This window comes from Phascolarctos cinereus, unplaced genomic scaffold, assembly GCF_003287225.1.
Source record: "Phascolarctos cinereus isolate Bilbo 61053 unplaced genomic scaffold, phaCin_HiC Scaffold_5;HRSCAF=322, whole genome shotgun sequence".
Taxonomy (NCBI): Eukaryota; Metazoa; Chordata; class Mammalia; order Diprotodontia; family Phascolarctidae; genus Phascolarctos; species Phascolarctos cinereus.
The window spans coordinates 111,457,747-111,473,969 of record NW_027555958.1 but is presented as its reverse complement, the minus strand read 5'-3'; the positions used below and the strand labels follow the sequence as shown (position 1 = coordinate 111,473,969).

General features: G+C 37.5%; 1 protein-coding gene across 5 annotated transcripts in view; it reads right to left on the bottom strand.

Annotated features, from left to right (window-relative positions):
* HIVEP2 (HIVEP zinc finger 2) overlaps positions 1-16,223 on the bottom strand; it is a 282,443-nt gene that overhangs the window by 70,789 nt on the left and 195,431 nt on the right. The window lies entirely within an intron of this gene.

Genomic DNA, 16,223 nt, shown 5'->3' with positions numbered 1-16,223 from the left:
GAACATTTTAATTTAAAATAATCAAAATTATCCTTTTTACACTTCAACAATGCTCTCACCTTATAATATAGTTTAAGGTCTGATACTGCTGAATCAACCTTCTTTACATCTTTTCCCCTGGTTTCTTTGAAGTTTCTGACCTTTTGTTCTTCCAAATAAACTTTGTTATTATTTTTTCTAACTCAGTAAAATAATTTTTGTAACTTAATTGGGATGATATTGAATAAACAGATTATCTAGGTAAAACTGTCATTTTAAAAATTATATCGGTTTTTCCCTGCCCATGAACAAAAAATATTACTTTGACTATTTAGATTTCAGTTTATTTGAATAAAAAGTGTTTTATGTTTATGTCCATATAGTTCCTATGTCTGTTTTGGCAGGTATATGCTCAGGTATTTTATACTGTCTAGATATTTTAAATGGTTTAAAACAATATTGAATAATATCGATGATACATGGTGTAGTTTCTCTATTTTTCACTTTTGATTAAATCTATTTTAACTTTAACTTGGTCTGAGATCATGATTACAATCCCTGCTTTTTTACATACTAAATTCTATCCTGCCCTTAATTTATCTTTGTGTATATCTCTCATTTTCATGTTTCCTGAAAGCAATATATTGTTGAATTCAAATTTTTAATATGATGTTTCTGTTTATGGGTAAATTCGTATTATCCCTGTTTTACAGATGAGTGAACTGGGACTGAGAGAGGTTAAGCAACTTACATGTAAATAGTAGTAGTAGTAATAGTAGTAGTAGTAGTAGTAGTAGTAGCAGTAGTAGTAATGGTAGTAGTGGTGGTGGTGGTGGTGGTGGTGGTAGTCTAGTTAACATCTATAAGCTTTGTAAAGCACTTTACATATGTTTTCTCATTTGATCCTCACAAGAACTCTGTGAGGTAGCTGATTATCATCTTTATTTTACACATGAGAAAACTGGGGTTCAGTGAGGTGAAGTGAATATCCCAGGGTCATACTGCTACTAAGTAGCTAAAGAGGAATTTGAATCTAAGTCTTCCTAATGTCAAGTTCAGACTCCTGTCTGGCACACCACATTGCCTCTACTTGCATGCACTAAGAAGTACACTACCTCAGTGTCACTTTGGAATAGAACCAACTATATGTATATTCTTTATTTGTCTGTTTGGCCATGTGGCACAAGCGACTCAGTAGAAATACCCATCTGAACATGGCTATTGAGCAAGCTGCCATTTTTTTTTAATAGAAAGAGACCAAAGCCTTGCAGTAGTCAAATGTACAATTGCATTAGACAATTTTTAAAACCATCTGCTACCCAGATATATATCTCTTATCCATTATATTTTATAAGTCTTTGATCCCTTCTTGTTAAATTTAGAATCCACTGTTCAGAGTAAAGGATTTAACTGAGAGTGGTAAAAATTAACACAGCTACCCCAGGGCCTCTGAAAAAAGAAACACCAGATAATAAAGCAATAGGCCAAGACTAGAATAATAGAAAAAAGTCTTACCAGAAACTAAAGCAAGGAAAGGGAGAGGAGGTGATGACTGAAATCTATTTGTGGTCTAGTTTATTTTGGAAGTTCTTCTTCATGTTCCATTGGAAGGCACAGTCCTGTTGCATTGCTACAGCTGAAAGTTAGGTTTTCCATCAAAACCTCTCCCTTGGTTGCTTTAATATCTGGGTGGTTTCAATTTCAATTTAAATGCCGGGCAAGTTTGCTGAGATGTATTTTAAACAAGAAGATGGTTTAAATTCACTAAGAGGAAATTTCTGATTTTTGAAAAGGGATTAGTACAGTATGCAAAGTTTAATTTTCTTTTTTTTTTCTAGATAGACAGATTATCTCAGTTTGTGTATGTCTCTGTCTCTCTTCCTCCTGACACCTTCCTCTCTCTCTCTCTCTCTCTCTCTCTCTCTCTCTCTCTCTCTCTCTCTCTCTCTCTCTCTCTCTCTCTCTCTCTCTCTCTCTCTTTCCTCCCCCTGCCTCTCTCACTCTTACTCTCTTTCACTCTCTCATTAGGCACCTTGTCTTTAATATTCTCATATCGGAAATTAAGTACAAGTCATAGACATTTCACCATCTGCCTAAGAATTCCTGGTAGTTCTATTAAGAGGTGCTGAAACCCTTTACAGTTTAGTGTCCCACACAAGGGATCTTTTTGCTTTATTAGGAACAGCTTCCCCATGAACACTCTTGAAATGGATTTATTTCTGCTATTTTAATGAGAATATTTTAAAGGGGAATGGCATAGGTTTCACAGGTGAAATAATTATAGTGGCCCAGGCAAACCATGTCATTAGTGAAAGAAAAAGGTAAAAAAAAAAATCCATACTCCATAGGCACAAAAAACACAAGAATTGACCATGAAATTGTCTGAGTCATTTAATGCTGCAAGAAACATCCTAAGGACAGTGAGCCTCCCTGAAACAAGAAATACGCAGAAAACAGTTACTCAACAAGGACCCTATTTCAGAGCCTTCTTTTTTTCTGATGATGATCACACACATCAAGATGAAGAGGGCAGAAAAACCATAACAACATTATAGAATAGTAAAATTATTCAATCATTTTGCATGATTACCTTTCCACTATGCAAAGGTAAGGCAAACATTTTATTCCCTCTGAGACCATAGAGAATACGACCTGCTTATTGACTGGGTAGCAGGGAAGGGATGGGAAGGGAGAAGATCAAGAGGAAAGGCAACCATATACTTCCATGTACACTATGGAAGAAGCTTTTCTTCATAAAGCCTGAAATCTTTGAGAAAAGAGACAGAAGTTTCTACTTCCAATGTCAGTGAGTGTTTAAATTCTGTCCTGATCTCCTACGTTCAGACTCTTCCTAAATCATTTTGTGGTGTTCAAAAAAGTTTACCTCTTAGATGAGAGTCAGAATTGTTTCTTCCCCACTAAATTATTAGAGTTTGTTAGCTAGCTAGCAGGTAGGCATAGGGTGCACTAATTTCTAAATTCCTTTTATCTTATCATTACTATGCCTGGCTGTTTCATTTCAGACAATTACTGCAGCAGCTACACTGAAGGGCTTCAAGAAGAAGGCTACTAAAGGCAGGCTAGGGTGGGGTGTGAAAGTGACAAATAGTCACTTGTATCTAACTTATGCCTGAAATTGTAATTCAAGTTTTGTGTGTAAGAATTGCATATTCCCACTGGTCACTTTGGATAAAATATAAACTTGAACACACATAAGCATGTAGACACAGAATTGTTTGTGCAACATCGTGGGTGAAGCTCCTTTAATGTGCTAGTTGGGATACATTACTATGATTTTATATGACTGATCTAATTTTATGCTATTTACAAATACAGGAAACATTGCAAGAAGGATGTTGTATTGTACTAATAATTCCTGAATTGTTAATTTCTGAAGTGTATGCATTCATTTAGTCAGTCAGCCAAAAAATATTTAATAAGCAAGGATATGTGAGTAGTGCTGAAGCGGACAGCTAATTGCTTGCATCAGGCTAGTCACATTGAAAAGTTATAAAAGTTATTATTCAGATCAATTGCATTTTGTACTTAGACAACAATAAGTGATGTACTTGAGCAACCCTTTGATGGGCCTCACAATCACATTTAATCTGTAGAACTCCTCTATTTCTGTCTAGGGTAGTCCTATCCTTCCAGTCATCTAGGTTCTTTCTCTCTCTTTTTTTTTTTGTTGGCTAGGCAACAAGGTTAAGTGACTTGCCCACAGCCACACAGCTAGTAAGTGTTATGTGTCTGAGGCAAAATTTGAACTCAGGTCCTCCTGAATCCAGTGCTCTATCTACTGCACCATCTAGCTGCCCCTCCTTCTTTCTCACTCCACATATCCAATCACTCATTAAGTTGGTTTTTTTTAATTCTACTTTACTTTCTCTCTGATCTGTCCTCTTCTCTTCATTAATATTGCCAATACCCTACTTCTTTGCTACAATAGCCTCCTAATTGACTCAAATCTCTTCCCACTCTAATACATCCACCATATAACTGCCAAAGTAATAGTCCCAAAGTGCAGGCCTGACCTGTTATCTCCATTGTGTGTGTGTATGTGTGTGTGTGTGTGTGCATGTGTGTGTGCGTGTGTGTGTGTGTGTGTATGTGTGTGTATGTGTGTGCGCGCGTGTGTGTGTGCGTGTGTGTGTGCATGTGCGTGTATGTGTGTGCGTGTGCGTGTGTGTGTGTGTGTGTGTGTGTGTGTGTGTGTGTGTGTGTGTGTATAACTAGTTCAAGAGTTATCTATAGCACAGAACAGGACCAGACCTGGAGTCAAGGTGATCTAGGTTTGAGTCCCATCTCAGACACTTACTACCTATGTGACCCTGGGTAAATGATTTAGCTTCTCTGAGCCTCAGTTGTCTCATTTGTAAAATGAGGAGGTTGGTGTAGATGACCTATAAAGTCCTTCCAATTCTAAAATTATGATCCTATGTTCAGTATATAAAATGAATATATTAGTGCCTATATCACAAGGTGGTTGTGAAGTTCAAATGAATTATTATATATAAAGCACTTTGTAAATTTCAAAGTGCTACATAAAATGCTAGGCATGATTATTAATTTTTATCCCAATTGAATAATACTTGTCTACTCTTCCATCACATGAAGTTTTATTCTGAATAAACTTCAGAAAATACCTGTTTATACTAATGCCAGTCAAGGTACATGTCTCCATCTGGTTAGTTTTATTAGAAAATTGTATTTATGAGAACAAACTCATATTTGAACCAATTAGGTATACTCTGCTCTATGATCTTAGTGACCATGGAATAATAAAGAATGGGCTGGATTCACAGTGAAATGACTTTGGTCCAAATGCTAACTCTGACATATACTTCTTAAGTCACTTCATCTCTTTGGGCCTCAGTTTCCACATCTATTAAATGAGGGGGCTTAGACAAGAAGGCCTGTGAGGCTCCTGCCAGAAGCACATTTATGTGTAGCTGATTGCATTATGGATAGAGTGTTCAGCCTGGAGTCAGGCTGGAGTTCAAATCCTACCTCAGACTCTTACTAGTAGTGTAACTCTGGACAAAGTCATTTAATGTCTACCTGTCTCATTTTCTTCAACTGTAAAATGGTGATAATAATAGCACCTACTTCTCAGGGTTGTTGTGAGGATCAAATCTGATAGCACAGTGCTTAACACATAGTAGATGCTTAATAAATGTTTATTTCCCTCCCTTTCCCCTCCCTACAGCTATATTCAAATCCCAGCTAACTGTTTTGCAAAGGAATGCCATACTGACTACAATTAGGGAAACTATTGCAGGAGTATGGCCAGATCAACATAAATCCGTCATCCTTTATTGAAAATCCAACTCAAAGTGTAAGTCTGGTTGTTAGTAAATGAGCAATATCATTCATTGACTCATCAAACATTTATTGTTTACTCAATATGATTTACTGTTCTAGGTAAATCAGAAAAGAAGGGAGGAGAGGTGCAGGGGACTTACAGGAACAGTCTTTGTTCTCAAGGGACCTGCAACATTGTCACAGGAAATAAGACCCATACACAGAAGCAAATATAAGACAAACTAGGACATGGAAGAAACATGCAAAAAAGCATAATGTATTATTAGATGAGTGAGAAATCCTTTCCATCCAATCCTTGTTTCCAGAGAAACAAGGAAGACTGGATACATTTGGAATGATTCAGAATTTCTCAAAAAGCACACAAGACATATTTCAAAAATCATGAGCTTTTTTTTTTTGTCATGGGATTTAGAGCCATGAGGGACCTATTAAAGTTCTAGTCCATCCCCTCTATTTTACAGATGAAGAAACTGAAGTCTTGAGAAACACTGACTTGGCCCAAATCACAAAAGTAAAAAGTTTGAGGAAAGATTTGAACCAAAGTCCTTCTCTGACTGAAGATAGAAAGCTCTGTCCACTATTCACACTTTCATCTTCCTCTACAATGGGAATATTTCTCTAATTAAAATAACTGAGGTGATGATAAATTTCAAAGAAATTACCTTCTGAATGGCATATGGCACAGTCTTCACATTCCAAATGTCTCAAGACTTGGTGCCTGAGTTTACAGTCTCTTGTTAATATAAGAAGTAACAGTCTCAAAAGTTGTAATAAGTTTCAGTGTGATGACAAGTTTCTTTTACACTTATCACACAGCATTAGAAGTAAGAAGTAGATAAGTCATTTTTATTCAGTAAAACACACACAGTAGTTACTAAAATCAGGTAGAGCATCTTTTCAAGTATAATAATCAGATAGTGTCAACCTTATTACCTACTATGTTGACATTAACCTTTATTCTTAAGATTACCAAATGAAAAAAGGTCCCATGATATTGAAATATACCCATAACACTTTTCTAAAACCAGGAAGGAAGGAAGGAAGGAAGGAAGGAAGGAAGGAAGGAAGGAAGGAAGGAAGGAAGGAAGGAAAGAAGGAAGGAAAGAAAAGGAAGGAAGGAAGGGAGGGAGGGAGGGAGGAGGAAGGAAGGAAGAGAGGAAGGAAGGAAGGAAAGAAAAGGAAGGGAAGGAAGGGAGGGAGGGAGGGAGTGAGGAAGGAAGGAAGAGAGGAAGGAAGGAAGGAAGGAAGGAAGGAAGGAAGGAAGGAAGGAAGGAAGGAAGGAAGGAAGGAAGGAAGGAGGAGGGAGGGGGGAGGGAGGGAAGGAAGGAAGGAAGGAAGGAAGAAGGAAGGAAGGAAGGAAGGAAGGAAGGAGGGAGGGAAGGAAGGAAGGAAAAGGAGGGAGGAAAGAAGGAAGGGAGGAAGGGAGGAAGGGAGGAAGGAAGGAAGGAAGGAAGGGAGGAAGGAAGGAAGGAAGGGAGGAAGGAAGGAAGGGAGGAAGGAAGGAAGGAAGGAAGGAAGGAAGGAAGGAAGGAAGGGAGGAAGGAGGAAGGGAGGAAGGGAGGAAGGGAGGAAGAAGGAAGAAGGAAGGAAGGAAGGAAGGAAGAAGAAGGAAGGAAGGAAGGAAGGAAGGAAGGAAGGAAGGAAGGAAGGAAAGAAGGAAGGAAATGGAAGGAAGGGGGAAAAGGGAGAAAGGGAGTATTTATTAAATACTAGGTACTCTACTAAGCTCTAGAGATATAAACACACGAGATTTGTCTTCCTTAGCACCCATCAATCCAATCTGGAAACTGGGTAGCAAAGTGGATAGGCCTTGGGCCTTGAATCAATAAGACTATAATTCAAATCTTGCCTCAGATACTTCTCAGCTCTGTGTCCTTGAGCAGGTCACTTAATATCTATCTGCCTTAGTTTCCTCAACTGTAAAAAAAAAGTATCATAATTGTACCTATCTCATAGGGTTCATGCAAGAATTCAATGAGATAGTATTCATAGAGGCACTTAGCAGTGCCTGATACATGTAGGCACTTAAAAAATTCTTGTTCTGTCCCTTCCTCCTTGAAAACAGCCATTCAAGTAGTAATCCTTTAAAACATTCTTACCTAATTTAATCACCTCCTTGAGACATCCACTAAAGTCCTACTAGCTGAGTTCTCAAAGGCTCTGCCAAAAGAGAGTAAGCTCCAGGATGTTCTATCAAGTTGATGGCAGGTCAGCTACTAAGACATGGACTTGTTTGTATTTGGTCTATATTTCCAAGGCTGCATTAATTAGAACATGTCTAAATAAGAAGATCAAATATCATGCAAGCCATTCATTTTCTAGGGTTGCTTCCCTTTCCAATTTTTAAATTACATATGTTAGTAAGGCTGGCTATCATTTCCTATTTCCCTTGAGAAACCTTCTAAGTCCATTATAGTGTTGTGAGGATAAGGACTGTGCTAGCTCTGAGAGCTTCCTGTGTCATAGCGAGAAAGAGACACAGTTCTTCACTCAAGCACCAGGAAAAGAGGATTTGACTCAGTGTAAACAGTCTCCAGAACTGTGCATCACAATAGCATCTTGGTGGAGTAAATAAACCTGGATTCAGTCTTGAATCTGTCACTCACTAACTGTGCATACGTGGACAAATCATGTAAACTCTGTGAACTGCAGCTTCCTCACATGTTAAATGGACAAAGGATCAGAGATTTACAGCTGGTAGAGATCTTAGATGTTCCAAGATCAGTGAAAGTAAGTTGCAGAGTCAATATTGAGACTCAGTTTTTCTATCTTCAAATCCACAATCTTTTCCACTGTCCCATCCCTATACAAGTACCTCCCAAGGCTGTTATAAGAATAAGAATAAGAATAGGATAATAGCTTTTAGGCCAGAAGAGACTTCAGATGTCATCAACTCCAACCTCCTCATTTAAGGAAAAAGTCCTGTATGACAATAAGGCTCTATAGAAAGTTATTTTTACTATTATTTTCTGAATTTCACCATAATGATGGATTAGTCCTCCACAGCATACTCCTATTTTGGATAAACTTGTTCTATCTAGCCAGTGGGGGGACCTCAACACTAAAAACCTGCATGTGGTACCCAACCATCCTGTTTCTTCTTTTACTTACAGTGAGACAACCACAGTAATGAGGTAACTTCAGCTGATCATTTCAACATTTTTCCCCTCAAACTTTTCACCAAAGTTTCTACTAGGTAGCAAAAGTAACTAATGTAAGTATTACCTCTCTTCTATCTCCTGCCTACCTTCTACTAGAGGTGCTAATGAGCAATAAAACAGCTCCTAGGCTGTCAGCAGAAGAGATAAGAAAACAAATCTAGAGATGGAATTAATTAATAACTATAAAAACAGCCTCTGAAAAGTTAGAGATTGAGTGTAGCCTTTTTTAAAAAAAAGCTTTTCTAGACACAATTACGTCTTAAGCTATAACTTTCAGTTACATAGTACTTTTTATGTTTACAAGGCATTTTCCTCATAGCACCCCTATGCAGTAGATAATATAAATATTCTTATTCCCATTTGACAGGTAAAGAAACCAGGACTTAGAAAAATTAAGTGTCATACCTCAGGTCTCACAGTCAGTAAGTACTAGAGTTGGACTCAAACCCAGGTTTTCTCACTCCTAGTCCAAGGCTCTTTCTCCTATACTGCAATGCCTTTCTAAAGGCACATGTCTGCAATTTGACTAAGTTCTTTTAGAAAAACAGAAGCTGCAATAAAATTATTAGCCCACTTTCAATCAATTTTATCATCTTGAAAAAAAATTATGGAACACTTCCTAAGTGAAGGGGCACTGTGCAAAGTACTAAAGATGCAAGGAATTACTTGTCTTCAAAAGGTTCGCAAAGTAGCTAGAAAGATAAGCTATTATTAACATAAAAAGATAAGTAGCAATTCAATTATTCATCTCAATGGTAGGGAACAGTAGCAGACATTACAAATAGCTGATGATCCTCCTTGCAATATATGATTTATATTTTGCAAGAAGGTCAATTCATTCATTTGCACATTTGGCAAATATTTTTCAGTATCCACCAGGTACAAATCTATGTGCCAGGTTCTATTGGAGAGAGTGGAGAAGGGTACAAAGATGAAGAATACATAATTACCATGGATAAAATCAAGTACAAAAAGAACTGCAAATAAATGATCAGCTATGACTCCAATGAAGAACCATGCTACCCACCTCCTGACAGAGAAGTGATGAACTCAAGATGCAAATAAAATATAATTGTTTTTAAAATATGAGCAATGTGGGAACTTATTCTGTTTGAGCATATTTATAAGTTTTTTTAATTGAAGGATAGTAAGGAGAGAGAGTACAAACATACACATGCACATGCACACATATGCACACATCAGAAGGAATTACAGACAATCAGGAAAGCTTTGAAAGTTACATGGTGAATTTATTATGTACTTTAAAAGAAAGGCAAGCTAATGGAGATGTGCAGTTTCAAGTACAGTTCTCTCCTTCTGTTCTACAATGTGTATATGGAAATGCTCATTTTATTTGGTGTTTAAGTAGCATAAAAATAAAATGACATAAAAAGACAGTGATGTTTCTTAAGACTGATATGCAAAGAATGTGAATGAGTTCAGAGAAGGGAAAGAACATTTCCAGTGGGTTATTCAAGGTAAAGAGAGGAGAAGATTTAGGGGGGAGGGGTTTTCCCCTAGGGACTAACGAAAGCAAAAACTAGAGAGACAAAAAGAATTTGTTGTATACAAGAAATAGTTAGTAATCCATTTTACCTAAAATATAAAACATATGTAGGGGAGTAATAGAAGATAAAGCTGTATGGGTAGATTGAGTAAGATTTATCTTAATGTTTAATTTGAGCAAATATAAAACTGAGTTTGCACTCCCTAAGTACACACCATGTTTAATTTGTGTTAATGCCAAGTCACCCAGATTAATATGCAGAAGGAATACTATGCCATACCAGCTTGGCCTGAGGGAGGACAAGTCAATTCTGTATTGTCATGCAGGTAGTCGATTACAGTACAACAGGTTAGGTTCCTGGAAAAGGACGTATAAGTAAAATCACATAGGTCAAATATGGATCTCCCAAAGAAATGATTTTGTAGTGGAAAGGAGGCAGGAGGTGATGTTCCTGCAAAAAAGGTTGACCCAAGGCTAACTCTTTCATATAAATATCCCCTAACAGCACTTTTAATGAATTGGTCATCATTTTGACTACATCTGAAAGGCAGCATGGTATAGCAAAGGGAAGGAGAGCCAGCGCTGGAGGCACAATGACTTGGGTTTAAGTTCCACCTCTGAAAAACACAGTGTTACCCTGGATGAATCATTTAACCTCTCTGCATCTCAGGTGACTAAGACTAATTTGCAGAATAAGTGATCATTGGAAGTGGAAGAAACAGTTTCATGGCCAGAAAGTTCCCTATAGAGATGAACTCTGAGGTCCGGACCAAGAGGGGAAAAAATTGCCTGTATACTAAATAGTGTGATGTTTTCTGCAGCACAAGTGAACAAAACATAGCAATACAGTAACTACATATATCTAATTTGGTTGATTTACAAAATCTCTGGGAAAAGAGTCTGGCTAGGTGAGGAAACAGCTGAAGGATCCCTTCCACAATTTTGCCTTTAGCAGGTCTGAATCCTTAGCAAGGAGTCTGCCTAATCCAGGAACTTCAAGGCTCAAACATTTTAAGAAGGAACATTGTTCGGGGGAGGGTAAGGCTACCTGGGGCAGCTCGGTGTTGTTTCAGGCCAGAGTACCAGGCCAGAAGTCAGGAAGACTCATCTTCCTGAGTTCAAATCTGACCTCAGACACTTACTAGCTACCCCAGGCAAGTCACTTAACCCCCTCTTTACTTTAGTTCCTCATCTATAAATGAGGTGGGGAAGGAAATGGCAAACCACTTCTGTATCTTTGCCAAGAAAACTTCAAATGGGGAGCCTGACATGACTAAAACAACTGAACAAGGCCCAAAATTACATGTAGGGACTGGGAAAGGTGGATAGATACAGTCTCACACCAAATCATAAGGATGTATAGTGCCTGGGTGATGGTCTGTGCACTGCCTACTTTAAATGTGAGATTGCATCAACCTTGGTCCTTATACATCATCAGTACCCCCAGGACACTCTGCCCCTCTCACTGGAGGGCTGGAGGGCTAAGCAAAGAATTCCTGCAAAAGCCTCCATTTGCAAAGGGCTCCCAGGTCATCCATCTCTTCATTTCCCACATGGCTGTACTCCTTTGGACTGACTTCAATTATGGGCGCCCCCCCGCCCCGGTGCAGGGCGCCTTCTTTGCCTCCCACTTTTTAGCTTCCTTTTGTATGATGCCTTCTTCCATTACATTGTAAGCTCCTTGAGAGCAGGGACTTTTTGTATTTGTGTCCCCAGTGCTTAGCACAGTGCCTGGAAGATAGCAGGTACTTAGTGTTTGCTGACTGATTGTATGACCTCTCAACATCCAGACTCTCCCACATCCAACCTATCCTACACACCACCCAGTGTCTGATTAATCTTCCTAATGCATAGCTCCAATAATGCCACTTCTTTGTCAACAAAATAAAACAACAAAAACAAAACAAAACCTTCTAATACCTCTCCATGATCCAGCAAAAATTTCCAAACTCCTTAGTCTGGTATTAAGGCATTTCGTTATCTGGCTCATTTCTACATTTCCACCTTAATCTCCCTCTGCTATATGCTCCCATATGTAATCTATGCTTCAGCTAAACTGGAGCTCATCATTACTTAGCACAATCCACACTTTCTTTCCTCTCTGGTTTTGACCACATCTGTGTCTTCACTTGGAATGCTCTTCAGCTCATCACCCTTAGCTGAAATGCTACCTATCACTCAATGTCCAGCTCAAACATCTATAATTCCTTCCCAGATCTCTCCAGCTCAAAGTTAGTTCTAAAAGTTATCTGAGGAATCTGTGATTTCAGTGGTCTGCATACACCTTCCAGTGATGCCAGCTGCAAACTCTTGCACATGTTACTAAACAGCCTTACTGAGTTGAGGTGTCTGAATCACTTGGTGGCCAAGTCTCGGAATGTCATCACAGTTCTTTTATAATACTTAACATATTCTGTCTCATGTTATAAATGTTGGTGTACATGTCTTACTGCCCCTCCTAGAATATTTATTGATGCCAAAGACTAGTTCATTCATTTTTATATATTCCACATCAATTAGCACAGTGCCCTCCTTTCATATGGGAGATATTCATAAAGTGTTGTGTTTTTTTTAAATAGTGTTCATCAAATGAATGAGTGAATGAATGCCTTTGGTAAGGAATCATTTAGAGTCAAACAGTTATAAATCAAGAACTGTTTTTACTGAACCTTTAACTGTGGATAATATTGCTTAAGTCTAAAATAGTATTAGAGTAAATTCTCCCAGAAGTAGAGATGTGAATGGATAGAGAGTGGTCCCTGAAGCCATAAAGACCTGGGTTCAAGTCCTGTCTTTGATATATAGTACCTGTGTGACCCTGAGCAGGTACTTAACCCCTCAGTGCTCTAGAAAACTCTTTAAGACTAGAAGTGATAGAGAAGGTACTGAGGGATTTTCCTTATCTGGGAGTTTCCACTATGAATGAAATTTCAAGTCCAATTGGGAAACTAACCCAGGTTTAAATATAATCAAGAATTAATTCTATTTCACCAACATTGATGTTATTTGCTATACAAAATTATACTGTAGTAAAGAGATTGGGAGCTGGGAGGAGGTTGGAATTTTGTCATAGCCAACTTCCACATTTATGGTGCTGTAAACCCAAGGCAGAATAGGTTATTGAACAAGCTATTTTTGAAAAGTTTACTTGTTAGGAGCAGGCCACTTACCTACTTCTGGCAAAATTGTAAATTGCAGATTTATTACTGGCTGAGAATTCATTATCTTTTAGATATTTGAAATGGGGAAGTGGCATAATATTGTACTTCTCTCTCACTGATTCCCACCAAAACAATAGGTCTCTGATGAGAAGGCAACAGTAGTCTATGTGACTAGATTTGGGATGTCGCTTTCTGTGGTTAACAGGGTTAGACTTCCCTGGAGGGCTTAAGAGTCTTGTTTTGTTTTGTTTGTTTTTAAAGGACAGCAGCCACTCCAAATCACTATTAATAAGGCAAATACAAATCAAGACGATTCTGAGATTTTTACCCACACCCACAAACTGGAAAAGATGACAAAAGAATAAGGGGGCTATTCCACATCTGGAGAGGGTGTGTAATAGTTCACTAATACACAGTTAGCAGCGCTAGGAATTGTTCCGACCATTCTGGAAAGCAATTTGAAAATTGTGCTTGAAAAAGTATCAAAAATATACATAGTCTTTGAGACAAAGGTCTCATTGTTAAGCATATACTCCAAGGAGATCAAGGATAGAAAGAAAGATACCATATATACCAAAATATCCACAGCAGTGTTTTTTTTTGTGGTAGCAAAGTAGTAGAAATAAATATAAATAAAAATAAAATAATACAGTAACATGATCAATTTGTGGTTAGCTAAATAAGTTGCAATACATGAATGTAATGGAATATCACTTCCCTGTTAGAATAATGAATATGAATAATTAGAGAAGTATGGGAAGACATATATGATATGATGCAGAATGAAACAAATAGAACCAGAAAACCAATATATAAAATGACTACGACAATGTCAACGAAAAGAACAAAAACAATAGAAAACTGAATATCATGTGATTTTTTTTAGATTCCCAAGAGTTTGTAGGGACTGAAGTTCCATTTGAGAAGCCTCCTCTATAAAAAATAAATAAATAAATAAAACAGGCTAAGAGTTTCTATGTAACTTATCATCTGAGTTTCCCAGACTTAGAGAACTTAGAACAAAAATGGCATGACTTTGCCTCACACTTCAGGGGCACTATGGAGTTAATAATAAACACTGAAAAGAGGGAAATAGATCAAACTTTGTGGGATATAAGGAAGAATTCTATAGGACTTGCCCCTCTTTATTCTGGCTTTTCTCTCTGTCTTGGCAGGCAAAGCAACAAGCAGTAGCTCAGCTTGTCTTCTCTTCTTTAATGGTTATGTTAGAAGAAACTCCTCTCTCTTTTCAGCTTGATAAAGGAACACCTAGAAGCAGGGCTCTCTTCCTCACCCCCACTCTCTTCCTTTCCCCTTCACTGGGTTGCTTCTTAAGAAATATCTAAAAGCCTAGGACAAGTAGTGATTTGTGATCTAACTCCATCCTTTTTGCAAGAATGCTACTGTGTTTATACTTTAGGGTTATTGTTAATATCTATAAGGTGCTTTGCAAACCTTTAAGTGCTACACAGATTCTAGCTATTATCAGCATCATAAGTACTAAGAATTTCATGTTTCAATATATAGAAGCCTTTCTGTGGATACAGTTTCATATTCTATTATGCTTACACTGTATCAATACTTGAATGACTTGATTTCATCCATATGAGGACAGCCTCCAATGGTTCAAATTACAAGCCATCCATGCCTTCTTTTCCTCTGTGATTCTTATCCATCTCCTCTTCTAAAATCTCTACAAAGAGACCACTCAGTATTCTGGGGGCCTTCTTCTAGGTTTCTTAACGTTAAGTGAACAGCAATGCAACACGTAGGCTACTTGTCTTTTATTAACCTTCACTATCAATTGAGGACCAACTCACCAGCTTTTCCAGTCATACAACTCTTTGATTTAATTGTTTATTGTGCTTCTTATGGTCATTTTGTCATTAGTAATAGACTGCAGCTTAGTTATACCTACTACATATATTATCATTACCTTTGGGGTCATCAATGATTTTTATTCTTCAATATTGTGGTACTCCATGATTCAGAGCCATATAGGATTACAGGAAAATACCAGTGTTAAAAAGATGGGTTTTCTGTTTGGGGAAGTAGCTTTAAATAATTCAAAATACTGCAGAATTTTCCAAATGCAATCCAGATTGATCACTTCTTTACATTCAATTCAGGACCCAGCTCACTGTTCATCTACAGTGTCTGCCCAACATATACAATATATTGAAACTGATGAATCAGCTTAATAAGCCCATCCAACCATATCATATAGTCTGACATTAAACATTCTTCATCTACTTGAATTTTCCTATATCAGTTGTTAGGCCAAATTCTTTTTGAACTGGTATGGATCTCATTTAAGAAGATCTGTAGTGGTCTTGGGCTTGATGTAATCAGAACAATGTCTTCTACAAACAGGAGTATCTGGAGGACCACACCCATTTGGATTCTGCACTGAACATCCTTCACAACACCATGAAACACTTTTCAAAGCATATATCTTTTTGTTGTATGCCTTTCTTGATAATAATTGTCATCAAAGTTGTCTCTATTTAACAGGAGAGACACCTTGTTGGAAGAGTCTTTAAGGATGAATTTTATTCTACTAGATCAAACACTTTGTAATAATCCAATATACCAAGCTGTCTTTTATTTTCTGAACTTTTCAGTTAATTGTGTGACTGTAAAGATGTAGTTGGTTGCAAAAAATAGTTTGTAAAATTCTTTTCATCATGGATGCCCTTGATATAAGGATAAGTTATCTTCTTAAAGATTGTATAGAAATAAGAAAGTAGAAATACAAGCTGGTTTTTATTTATGCCTTCTTGATTGTTTCTTTTTTTTGCATGGGGGCATAGTAATACCGTATTTTCATGGGTTGAAATGGAATGACTGCCCAAGTGTTGCATTCATGCTCACACATAATAAAATGACATCAAAATAAGTCTAAGGCACATTGGATACCTCCTCTATGGAGGATTTATGGGAGAAACATGGACAAGAATCATTCAAGATGAGAAGGCGCGAAGGGACTGCAATCTTCACTAATTCCCATATTGTAGAATGTCCACCATAATGAATAAACAAATCCATTGAAGAACTAAAATACTGAATACTGCCCATAACTGTTTTCAA